Source organism: Choloepus didactylus, chromosome 9 (genome assembly GCF_015220235.1).
Source record: "Choloepus didactylus isolate mChoDid1 chromosome 9, mChoDid1.pri, whole genome shotgun sequence".
Taxonomy (NCBI): Eukaryota; Metazoa; Chordata; class Mammalia; order Pilosa; family Megalonychidae; genus Choloepus; species Choloepus didactylus.
In genome coordinates, this window is record NC_051315.1 from 43,719,317 (window position 1) to 43,732,971 (window position 13,655).

The 13,655-nt window shown below is 35.6% G+C and overlaps 1 long non-coding RNA gene across 1 annotated transcript; it reads left to right on the forward strand.

The window, feature by feature from the left end:
- The first annotated feature begins 11,416 nt into the window (after window positions 1-11,416).
- Window positions 11,417-13,196, forward strand: LOC119544455. The gene is made up of 3 exons (XR_005218841.1): window positions 11,417-11,537; window positions 12,308-12,376; window positions 13,138-13,196. It is a non-coding gene; the product is annotated as an uncharacterized LOC119544455 (long non-coding RNA).
- The last annotated feature ends 459 nt before the right edge of the window (window positions 13,197-13,655 follow it).

Genomic DNA, 13,655 nt, shown 5'->3' on the forward strand with positions numbered 1-13,655 from the left:
GCCATGCTTGAATAGAAGGGATATCTCTATAAAAATCACTGTTGAAATCTATATATTTAGCACCAAGAGGCATGTTTTAACAGTTTGTTGACTAGCTTCAGGATCAGCCAAACCATGCCATCTAAATAGATTTTTTTTAAATGAGAATAAATATTTAAAATGCCATCTTTTCCTGTCTGGATGGTTCTGACTAGCTCTAATATATAACAGAAAACTTACTTCTGTAGGATCCATCAAGAAGCTGAAATAATTAACAATCTTATTATATCAAGAAGAGGGAGAATTTTCTTTCCCTAAATAACACAATGCAGCCAACATATTTAAAAACTTAATCAATTCAAATAGGGGAAAAATAACTTTATTTCCATTTAAACAAAGCAACAACAAATGGAATAAATTTTTCATTTTTCAGATGTTTGTTTGTTATCAGAGACAGATATCTGGAATTCTTTGACCACAAATGTGGACACACTGAGCTTAAATCCTTGCATTTGGGATGTGCATTGCTGAAATTACAAGTCAGTACATCTTGGAATCTACTATTACTATTGTCATGGAACCATTTATACAAAAAGTATTTCTCCAAGAAATCATCAGAATAATCACCATCTGTTTTAATGATATATTGCCATGTAACAAACCACACCAAATCGTAATGGCTTAGAGCAATAACCATATATTTATTCATGGCTTTGCATTTTGGCTGGCTGTGCAGAATGGCTTTTCAGTTCTTGCCTGGTGTTAGTCATGAGGAAGCAGTCACCCGGAAGTTCAACCAGGACTGGTTCCAAGATGGCCCCACTTATGAGTCTGAAAGTTAACTTCAGATATCAGCTGTGATGTTTAGATTCTCCACCATAGCTCCTCTCTAGCAGGATAGCCCAGGTTTTCTACAAAGTGCCAACAGAGTTGTAAGAGAATGAGTGTGGAAACTTTAAGTCTGCTTGAAGTGTAGGCTCAAAGTCATATAAAGTTATTCCAGCCGTATTCCATGAACGAGGCTATTTACAAGGCCAGACCAGATTCAAGGAGTCATGAAATAGACACTTCTTGGTGGGAGGAGTGGCTAATAATTTGTGGCCTTGTTAAATCTACCTCCTTTCCAGTTGTCTTAATACAAAATGTTCATCTGTTTTTTATTTTGGAAAATTTAAAGTCAAACCCTGAAAAAGAGGAAAGAGAATAATATCATTTGTTCATTATCTAGACCTTCTTGTGCTTTATGGTTCTTAACAAGCAAAGGTGTATTTGAAGAGTTTATTTATGGGAAGGGAATATTTGGGAGAGGGTCATAACTGATATAACACCTTACTTATAATTAATTAGATGTGAGTTGATCTTCTTTAGATAGCCTTGATGATAAAATATTAATTTTTCAAAAATGACCATCATAGAAAAAACTGCATTTTAATAGTCCTTGAAAGTTCCACATCATAACGTGATTTAATATCTTGTAAGGGAAATCCTCTAATTTTAATGTGCATATCAGAGAACTGGATACATAATGCATCTTATTGAACCCAAATCTTCGCAATTTTATACCAGGTGAATTGGATGCAGTTGGTAGATGGACTATATTTTGAGAAATACTGATTTAAGGAATATATCCAGAAGAATACAACTCCCAGTTAACATAAGTAATAAAAATAGGAGTTAAAACAAATACAATTTACTAGTGGGTGGCATATTGTTTAAAATATTTCTTAAAGAATTGAATCTATTTCTATTATTATAAAACATCAGCAGCAATAATTTTAAGTGTAATCCATGCTTTTGTTAAGAAATTGAGCTAAAAGATAGAATTATTTCTGACTCTAACATTATGAGATTTTGGGAAATAATTAAATGAATATTCTTGTTTCCAGAATATATTGCTAACATTTAAATATCCCTAATTAAGTGCCTTTTAAAGGTAAACTCTAAACACATATTTGTAAAATACAGTTGCAAATAATAAGAGCCTAAAATTAGCCCAAGCTGTGATTACTGTTTCCTATTATATGGGTCACATAAAGAAAATAAGGTCTTGATTGTGTTTGTTGATTATTTATTTTATTTGCTGATGATTCAGTTATTATTTATGGATGCTAGCAAGATTAAATATGTTTTCAAGACTTAAATCACCAAATATGGGGAAAAATCTCCAAGGTTAAGCAGATGTTGTATCCATAAATCCTCCAGATGAGTATAGGAATCAAAGTAGTCCTAAGTCAAGCCGAGTTTGTGACATGCCATATGGACTGCAACAATCAAGTCCAGAAACATGTTAGCAAATTTAAAAAAAAGAAGTTTTAAGTTGGAAATCCTATAAGTTTGGTGGTTTTCATTCCTTCTGGGCTTCATAAACATTATTCTAACATGTAATTATCCCAATGTTTATGTCTCTGCTTAAATGGCTAATGGTGGTATTTCTTCTCACTTTTAAAAATTTCATTATAATTACTACATCACCCAAAACATCTGTATTGCTAATCTGATTAATTTTGAAAGTAAAATGAAATGCCAATATAATTAAAAAATTGAAAAATTGTCAGTAATTATCTTTTCTAGCATCGCTTTCTTTACATCTTGTATATTTAAGTTGATTTTTTTAAAAGGGTTTATTTTCTATGAAACAGAAAGGCTAGATCTGTGTAACCAGAAGAGATAACCAGTGATTTCACGAGCACTGACATATTTAAATGCACCCTTAAATAGGTCATCATCTCCATATCTTACATTTTAGTGTTAGACATTGAGTGTGGCAGTCAAGTCCTTGGGAGACTTGGGGTTAAAAAATACACATAGCCGTTTACATGAACCTTAAACAAAGTTGCAGCAGTATTTTTCTTTCAGTCGACTGACATTTTTCTTTATGTTTCGTCAGTTATATCTGAGTGATCAGACAGCCACTACACGTGGTACACCCACCAGGATTATTATCTAGACCAAAGGCCCAAAGCTCATTGTAGCAGGCATGTAATTCTTTACAAAGTATGCCACGTTAACTGTGTTGGGTTATCTATTCAACAGCTGACTGAGCTGGGCTCTCAAGCTCTTCTCAACAACCATGTAAGAAGCGATGACAATTGTGCTACTTCATAACAGCTGCATGGAACTCTGACACACACTTCACAGCAACCAGTCATCTATATAAACCAATTTCAGGAGCAAAATTGCATGGTGCCTCCACTCTGTTATAAACACAATGATTCCACTCAAAGCTGATAAATGCACCACATTTCTCTGGAGCTTAAAAGAATAAGTTCCTTGCATCTGAGATTTCTTTCCCACAAATTAAGGCTCTTTTTGTTCTAGCCATCAATTTAGAACTTTACGAAGAGCCAGACACTTGGATTTCGAATATCTGTAAAATAAAGAAACTTTGGTGTTCACATTTTGGTTCTTCAACTAAGTGCTCTTTCACTTTCATTTTCTTTTTTCTTTCATTTATTTATTTATCTATCTGTTTATTTATGTGTGGTGCCAGACTTTCTTAAGGGATGATCTGAAGCAGAGAGCAAAAAGGAAGAAGTAACTAAGGTTTAAAATACTTACCAATGCCGTAGCAAATTTGCCAATTAATTGTTAAAAGACTTAAATGTTAACTGTTCTAGATTTGGTGAATAATGAAGCTTTGGTGTATCAGTTAAGAATTCCAATAGATTCAAGTAAGATAAAGAAGTTGCTAATAATTTTTAATATCTACTTGTATTATGACACAAGTTTCTGAATAAAGCTTGAATAAAGCTTGAAAGGACATGGGTAAAAATTAGGTATGGTACCAGAACACAAAGACTGGTACTAGAACCAAATTTTTATTTTATAGCAGTGGCAAAAATATATATTCAGTATTATTTCAGAGATTAGAAAGTATGTATACACCTGCATTTTCATTTTCTTTATCCTAATGATTCTATAGAAACTCAGAAGACTGTAATATTTGAGCTAAAAGAATAACAAGCTTAGTTCACAGGAAACATCCTTCAATAAATCATGATGTATTAATATCCTGTAACTTCATTACAGAGAATATTTCAGTCTGTGCTTAGGGTAGTTTATTGCACAAAGAATTGGAAACACCATGTTATTGTACTATTTGAACTATAAGATATTATGGCATAATAATCAATTAGCTCAATTGCCTATTTGTTAATATACACTTTAGGCTAACTTATAATATCCGATATTGCTTACCAACTGTTTTAAGTTATAAGAATATCTTAGGATAAGTTCTAGTGTTGGAAATGGAGACCTTTGTACAATTTCGTTTTAAGGACTTCCCTGCTTTAAAAAACCCATGAAAAATTATTCAATACATAAGAACAAACAAGGTTAAATTATTTTCCACAATCCAATATCAAAGTTCTGATTGTATGTCAATTATAATATTTTTATTGAATCCCTCTGACCACTATGGTTATCTTCAATAGGAAGAAAATGAGGCACTTGAAAGTTAGTGATTGTCTTAAACGGACATAGGTAATTAAGAGACAGAGCAAGGAAAAGAACCTGGTTACTGACCCTTAATACAGTGTTCTGTCCACTGCACCATGCTCCTTCTAGAATTTACGCAGGCCCTTGTAAGATTATTTGAGCAATGCACATAATTAATTAAAGTCCCAGGAAATTATGCCAAGGGGGAATGCGGTATTCTAGAATTAAAAACAAAACAAAACAAACCTTGTGTTTCTATTAAACAAAGGAAAAAAATATTAAATATATTGGGTTTTTACCAAATCACTGCTTCTAAGCAAAAAAAGTAGATATTCATTTAGGTGTTAACGGTACCCTTTATCCCAATTGTTTGCATATGTTATTAATGTATGTGATTATATTGGAATTACTAGCTAAGTAATTTGCACTAAGTATAGGCTTTGTATCTTAATAATCTTTTTTAAAAATCTCTGTAAAATAAAAGGACGAATACAAATTATTGCTTTTTTAATGGTCACGACAGATATACCAAGAAGGAAAAGGCATAACTTTATATCTCAACGTTGAACATATTTCCATGATCTCATGGAAGCATTTTTGATTGCAATCATTTTAAAATTGATTTGCTTGTTTTGTATGGGACTCATTCATTATCAAACAATTACTTATTGAGTGCTTACTAAGTATGAAGCACTGTTCAAAGTGTGGAGATACAATGATGAATAAATCAAAGTAAACTTTCCTCATGGATATTGAATTGTAGGGGGAGAGAGCAATAGATAAATTGATACATTGATAATGTGTAATATGAAATCAGATACTGTTCAGGAGGACTATACAGAAAAATACAGATATGTAAGGGGAAATAATTGAGGGGGATGAAAGGAATGTTATCTTAAAAAGAATGATGAGAGAAGGCTTCTTTGCATTATGGGTGCAGTAGAAAAGGATGAGAGCCAGCCATGCAGAGATCTAGGGGAAGTGAGGATAATAGCCTTTTGAAAAATTTTGAAGTTAATCAACAGTAGGCTAACAAAGTGCTATGGACAATCTAAAGAAGACATTTACAAAGGTGCAAAAATCACAGACATTGACCTGGAATTTCTATGACCAAGGATGGGTATATGAGGCATAAAGAAAGCATAGAGAATAAAAAATGTTAATCTGACTCTAGAAAAATGACTTGTGAGAGAGGAGTTATCAATGTTGATGAGAATTTTGTGTAAAAGAAGAAAAATGAAATACATTTTGATATAATGTATGGTATTAGTGACCAGAGAAACAGAAGAAGAAAAACACACAGACGCAGGAATGTGCAAGGGTGAGTAGAGAGTGGCCTGATGGTAAGAAAGAATGTTTGCTAGGAGACAGGCAGGACAAGGTTTATATTAAGGTCTAAATGTTCTTATATTCTCACCTACTTACAATAAAAATTGTCACACCCTCTGAGGAACTGGGGAAAAATGTGGAAATGTTGGACTTCCCCACCTGGGTTTTCACTGGTATTCTCACAAACATTGAAGACTGACAATTTAGTAGGCCAAGCCCTCGATCTTGGTGCGTTCCCTTATGAAGCTTGTTACTGCACAGGAGAGGCTAAGCCTACTTATAATTGTGCCTAAGAGTCTCCCCTGAGAACTTCTTTGTTGCTCAGATGTGCCCTCCCCCACCAAGCCCACTCAGCAGGTAAATTCACTGTTCTTCGCCCTACATGAGACATGAATCCCAGGGGTGTAAACCTCCCTGGTAATGCAGGACATGACTCCTGGGGATGAGCCTGGACCCAGCATCGTGGGATTGAGAAAATCTTCTTGACCAAAAGGGGGAAGAAAAATGAAACAAAATAAAGTTTCAGTGGCTGATAAATTTCAAATGGAGTTGAGAGGTCACTCTGGAGGACATTCTTATGCACTGTATAGATATCCCTTTTTAGGTTTTAATGTATTGGAATAGCTAGAGGGAAATAACCTGAAACTGTCAAACTGCAACCGAGTTGCCTTGATTCTTGAAGACGATTGCATAACTATGTAGCTTACGTGCTGTGACTGTGTGATTGTGAAAACCTCGTGACTCACACTCTTTTTATCTAGTGTATGGACAGATAAGTAGAAAAGTGGGGACAAAAATCAAATGAAAAATAGGGTGGGATGGGGAATGGAATGCTTTGGGTGTTCTTTTTTACTTTTACTTTTATTCTTATTTTCATTCTTTTTGGAGTAAGGAAAATGTTCAAAAATTGTGGTGATGAATGCACAGCTATATGATGGTACTGTGAACAGATGATTGTACACCATGGATGGTTGTATGGTATGTGAATATATCTCAATAAAACTGAAGTTCAAAAAAATTTATGTCACACCACCACAGAAAAGTATAATGGGTGTTGTTCCAGTTTGCTAATGCTGCCTTTTCATAAAACACCAGAAATGGATTGGCTTTTATAAAGGGGGTTTATTTGGTTACAAAGTTACAATCTTAAGGCCATAAAGTGTCCAAGGTAAAGAGGTTGCTTCACTGAAGGATGGCCAATGGTGTCCGGAAAACCTCTGTTAGCTGGGAAGGCACATGGCTGGTGTCTGCTCCAGAGTTCTGGTTTCAAAATGGCTTTCTCCCAGGACATTCCTCTCTAGGCTTCAGCTCCTCAAAAATGTCACTCTCAGTTGCTCTTGGGGTATTTGTCCTCTCTTAGCTTCTCCGGAGCAAAAGTCTGCTTTCAAAGGCTGTCTTCAAAATGTCTCTGTAAGCTGCAGCTCCTCTCTCAGCTCCTGTGCATTCTTCAAAGTGTCCCTCTTGGCTGTAGCAAGCTTGCTGCTTCTGTCTGAGCTTATATAGTGCTCTAGTAAACCAATCAATGCCCTTGCTGAATGGGCAGGGTCACACCTCCGTGGAAATTATCTAATTAGAGTTATCACCTACAGTTGGGTGGGTCCCATCTCCATGGAAACAGTCAAAGAATTAAAATCTAATCAACACTAATATGTCTGTCCACACAAGATTGCATCAAAGATAATGGCATTTTGGGGGACATAATACATTCAAACTGGCACAGGTGTTATTCCATTTCTTGAGGAAATCAGAACCACACTGAGGTGGGGATGTGGGAGAAAAGCAGAATTTTCTAAACCTGGTACTATTCCTTCTGGAAAAACATGCAAGCGCAAATATGAGATAACTATTTGCAGGCCCCTTCATTAAAATAAAACCCACTGAAAAAACCTCTCAGGATTTTCACAGCATTACCAACAGGACGGATGTTAAAAAGATGATAGAAATCTGAGTGCTTCCATTCCTAAAGTATTTTAGCACTCTCCATGGAGGATTGAGAAAATCCCAGATTAGCCACTCCTTAATATCATATCATCCACCATACTTTATCAAACCTGCCATAGGTTGTAGCAGATAGCAGTGATATACTTCAGGCAGTGTGCCAGGTGCTCATAAAAGACAGTGAACAAAAGCTGTGTCATCTTAATCTGAGTTCCTGATCACCATGTAATCTCTTTAAAAAAATATTTGATACAGAATTAAAGAAAATTCTGGAGGAGGCAAAGTATATCTTTGGCTTAAGTCTATTCATTTCCTTCTATCTAAAAACAAAAATAACAATACCTAACTTTATATCTTAAAACAAAATAAGAAAACATATATAAACCATTTCATACAGTGCCTGGAATACAGTTGGGATTGTAGGAATTCAATAAAACTTCACTCGGTTTTCCATGTTGTGGTAGATTGAATTATGTACCCAAATTTGGACAAGTTCTTAATTTTAACATTATAAATAGGCTGTATTGAAGATGTTATTTTAAATTAGGATGTGGCCCAACTGAATACGTGTAGGTCTTAAGCCATCTGGAGTCTTTTAAAAGCAGAGGAAATTCAGACAAAGTCAGAGAAATCCACGGGGAGAAGTCAGAAGCCAGAAGTCAACAGAATCCAGAAGGGAAAGGAGAGGACATTGCCCTGTGACCTGAGGCAGGGATACAAGCCAAAGAACCCCAAGAATCACTGGCAGCCAGCACCAGTATCTTACAGACTTTGGGGAGAAAGCATTGTCCTGCTGATGACTCAATTTTGGACTTAAAGCCACAATACCATGAGCCAGTAAATTCCCACTGTTTAAGCCAACCCATTGTGTGCTATTTGTGATAGTAGCTCAGGAAAAGTAAAATATAGGATTACCCTCCCCCCCCTTTAATGCTCATCTGACACTTTAGAACTTTGGGGGTCTATTTTCAAGCCTATTGTACCAGCTCTTGATCTAAACTAGCTATTATATTATTCTCTGTGGGAAATGATGTCATGAAGTTTAAGCATAATACATAGGAGGTTATAAATCCTAAGCCCTAATTCTATTTCCATCACTTACTAGTAGGCTACTTACTAGGCAATTCCAGAAAATATGTGTTGAGTTTCTACTATGTGTTATAGACTGCACTAGATGGTAAGGTTAGATGAATAACAAATGGTTATTGAATTCAAGAAGCTCATTGTCTCATAGGGGGAAAGTCTCAGTTATAATTAACTATTATAAATGTGATAAAGTGTTCTGCAGGGGAAAGAACAATATGCTAAGAGAGCACAGAAAAAAGAAGTACTAAATCATCCTCTGTAGGGATGGAGACATTTTTAGAGAGGAGGTCCCATTTTATGTCAGCCTTGAAGATGAGAATATTTTCCACACAGAAATATGAAGTATATGCAGAAGGAACATGAGGAAAGAGATAAAAGCAAAAGCATGTGATGTGTATTTGGAAAGTGATGGTAAAATCACATGGCTGGGCTATCACAGGCTTGTGTGACTTGTGGGAGAAAAGACTGGAAGGCTGGTTGATAACCAGAATTTGAAAGGTATTCCATAGCAAACTAAAGAACTTGGATGTTACTTATAGAAAGCATTTAATCTAGAGAGAAGCAGATTACATAGATGTTTTAGAAGGGTAATTCTGACTAATGATACTAAGCTTCTAAGATTGTTGTGAGAAATTAAGAAGCTCATGAAACACATGAAGAGTGATTAAATTAGTAGCTACTAAAAATATCTGCCCAATAATGTCAGCTGTAATTTTGGTGAGCAGGTAGCTATTATTGATGTTATTTTTGAGACAAAGTACACAGGAAAAGAATTACGATAACATTTTTGAGCTTGTTGAATTTGTGTCTGGGAGATATTCAGGCAGAGGTATCTGAGAGATGAACGTAAATGCAGATGAGTAACTTAAGAGAGAAATGATTGTACATCAGGGCCGACTTCAAGGGCTTCACTTGTGCACCCAGACTCTTCTCCCACTTAGAGGTCACTTGTGCTCAGTTTAACACTATGCTGACACCTTCCTGAAGTTCTCAAGAATTTTGGAACCAGGGACAATGCATTTTCATTTTGCACTGGGTCCTGCAATTTAGTTAGCTCGCCCTATTCTATATATATGGATCTTGAGGCCAGCAGATAATAAATGAAGTTGCTACAGGTTGGCAAAATCTCTCAGTGAGAGAGAAAAAAGTGAAAATTAAAGCAGAGACAAGAGTAGAAAAATGACAGCAACAATATTTAAGGAGTGGGGGAGAAAGACCATCAGTGAAGGAACCTGAGAAGTGGATGCAGACTGGGAAGAGAACTAGGGTCCAATGATAACATGGAAGCTAAGGAAGAGCATAATTTTAAAAAGTAGGTTGCGTAAGGCATATAAAACTCTATGGGTTTGTCAGGCAGAATTTTTTTAACAGCTCAATTGAGATATAATTCACATACCATACAATTTATCTATTTAAAGTATACAGTTGAATGGTTTTTAGTATATTCACAGAATATACAGAAATGCACAACCATTACCACAGATAATTTTAGAACCTTTTCATCACCTCAAAAGGAAACCCATACCCTTTAGCTATCAACTCTTCTAAGTCCCTTACCTCCAGCCCTCAGTAAACCATTAAGCTACTTTCTGTCTTCATAGATTTGCCTACTGGACATTTCATATAAATAGAATCATATAATATGTGGCCTTTTCTGAATTGCTTCTTTCACTTAGCATAATGTTTTCAAGTTTCCTCCATGTTGTAGCATCTATCAGCACCATTCCTTTTTATGGGTAATAATCCACTGTAAGGAGAAATAATTTTTTTTTAATCCATTCATCATTTAAAGAGCATTTGGCTAGTTTCCACCTTGGGACTATTATGAATAATGCTGCTGTGAACATTTGTGCACACATTTCTGCGAGGACATATGTTTTCATTTCTTTTGGATAGATACCAAGGAGTGGAGTTGCTGGGTCTTATGGTAAGTCTACATTTAACCTTTCAAGGAACTGCCAGACGATTTTCAAAATGGGAGGCACCATGTTACATTCCCACCAATTTCCCCACATCCTTGCCAACACTTTTTATTATCCGACTATTTTATTTTATTCATCTGAGTAGATATAATATGGTATCTCATTGTGGTTTTGATATGCATCTCCATGATTCTAATGATATTGAGCATCATTTCATATATTTCTAGGTCATTTGTATATCTTCTTTGGAGGAACATCTATTCAGATTATTTGCCCATTTTAAAAAATTTAGTTGTGTTTTTATTATCATGTTATAAGAGTTCTTTTTATTTTCTGTATAAATATCAGCTACATGATTTGAAAATATTTTCTCCCATTCTGTGGCTTGTCTTTTTACTTTTTTGATAGTGTCCTTTGAATTAGAAAAGTTTTCATTTTGATGAAGTCCACTTTATCTATTTTTCTTGTGCCTTTGGTGCTGTATTTAAGACTTCATTGCCAAATCCAAGGTCATCAAGTTTCACCCTTTTGTTTAACTCTTACATTTATGTCTTTGATCCATTTTGAGTTAATTTTTGTATATGATGTGAGGTAAGGATCCAATTTCATGTTATTGTATGTGGCTGTCCCAGCTCCATTTGTTGAAGGAACTGTTCTTTCCCCAAAGTATTAGATTAGGATTCTTGCCATATAACATTGGGTAAATCATTTTATCTCTTTGAATTTCAGCTTCTTCATCTGAAAAATGGGGTACATAATGTCTGACATACCTTACAGGAGGTTGTGAGGATCAAATAATAAAATAGATGAAATATTCTTTGACTGAAGACTATACAACATGTGCAGGTATAAAGAATCATTATTATATTTGTTTTGTCCACTTCCGTAATTGAGATCATCAGTTAGTTATAAACCCCTCTTATATATATGATCCATTATTATTGTTTAAGTTATATGCTTGTGAAAGTCAGAAAAAGGATGATAAAGGAAAAAAGTTTTAAAGTCATTGCTCACATATATGTCACTAAAGAGACCTAAGGAATCATCCAGTCTAATGTTTTCATATTGATGAAAACCTGAGTTGCAAAGAAACAAAATAACTTAATCAATATGAAAAATAAGAAAAATTGGGACAGACTTATATATTTTTATTCCCCTACCAGCCTTGTTTTTTTGTCTTTTTTGTTTTGTTTTGCCATGGTAAGCATTTATTCTCCAGAAAATAACAATTAATGGGAAGAAATGTAAAACTGTCTTAGGGAATCCAGGAAATACAGTTGGACCTCTGAAGGAATTAAGCACAAGAACTATAAAATCAGCAATGGAGATTACTCATTCTGCCATTCTCTCTCTCTCTCTCTCTCTCTCTCTCTCTCTCTCTCTCTGGGTGTTTTGTATTAATGTACATATAGTCTACCACATTAACATTCAAGTCATCTGGGATGTTGAAGAATGAAGAAAGTGGATTGTCAGAGCTAGATATTAAACTCAAAGAGGAGGGAGGGTTCTATACATGTGAAAACACAATGGTCTACACAACCACCCTAAGGAGCAATTAGGAGAATGTTGCTGCTCTGACTTTTTTGAGATAATAATGCAGATTTATTTTGTTTCAGCTTGCTCCCTGATTGTTCAAGTTATTCATCTCATGTGTTATGTCTGAAGAAAGAGCACCATCAACACAGGTAGGCTGCGTAGTACTTAAGGAGATGCAGTACTTTAGGAAGAGTAGGGTTCCTGTTAAGGTGGAAGGAATGTTTCTTGAGAAGATTGAAGATGGAGGGGAGTTTCTATAGATAGAATGAGATGAGTTTGAAGAATTCAGTAGGAAAGAGTTGGGAGGAATGCAGGCAGTGGGCAAAAGAGTAAGGAAGAAGCAATACAGAGAAGTACGGGACAGATAATAACTGATGGGAAGGGCTGAAATTTTGGCCAGTGACCACATGTGACAGGGATGTGACGCATGCTTACATATATTGCCCTTGAGATTATGGACCTGTTTAGGCTGAAGCCCAGCAAATGTCAAAGTCTTGCTGAAGTAAGCAGTGTTCAGCATTCAAACGGGACCTCATTTAGATGCTATTCCTCTTGACACCCCATCATCCTCTCCACCATAATTTTGCATAAACTAGAAAAATGTGGAACAATTCAGAGGAAATGACCCTTTGAAGATGATTTTTGGTTTATCTTTCTCTCTGACAGTAATATCTCAATTATCACCATCATCCATTTTGTTTTTTGGTTGTTTTCAATTGCTTATTTTTAAAAAAAATAGGTATTATGTTCAAAATATATTTTGATCTCAATACAGAATTTAAAACATCAAAAAGATCTCACATTGAAAAGAAAACCTCCCTCTTACTATCAGTGTAGCAGACCCTATGGTATGTTGATTCTCAAGCCAGCCCTCCTTCTCCTTGCATGACTGAGACATTCATTCTCCCAGCCTTGGGGAATGTTGGCCACTGAAAGCTCTCTCAGCTGAGTTTCTCTCAAAGGAATTGCTTTCATCTGAAGAGACCCACTTGGCCAAAGTGACACCTTCTCCTGAGGGCAGCCTGCGTCAAATGATTGCTGGAGGCCAGGGGTATAAAGACACAGCCCAGACCCCTTGCATCGAGCTGGGAGAATCTGAAAGGCCATCTCAGTCCAACGGCTTCCTGTGGGATCAGGTGAGGCTGCTGTTATTTTTGTGACTTGACTGAAATTTCTGCCTGTGTCCAGTTCTACCTCTTTCACTCCCTAACAGCTACTGACCCCAAGAGCACTTTTTTGCATCAGAGTGTTTCTAGGACAACGTAATCAAATATATTGAGTACCATACTTTCCTTTCAGAAGTAACCACTTTTAGCCAGTGTTTTGGAATAATAAGGGAAAAAGGAAAAAAAAAAGTTTCACTAAAGAGATTTCAACAAAGGTTTCAGTGACTACAACCAATGTTGCACGAACCTCAAAGGAAGACTT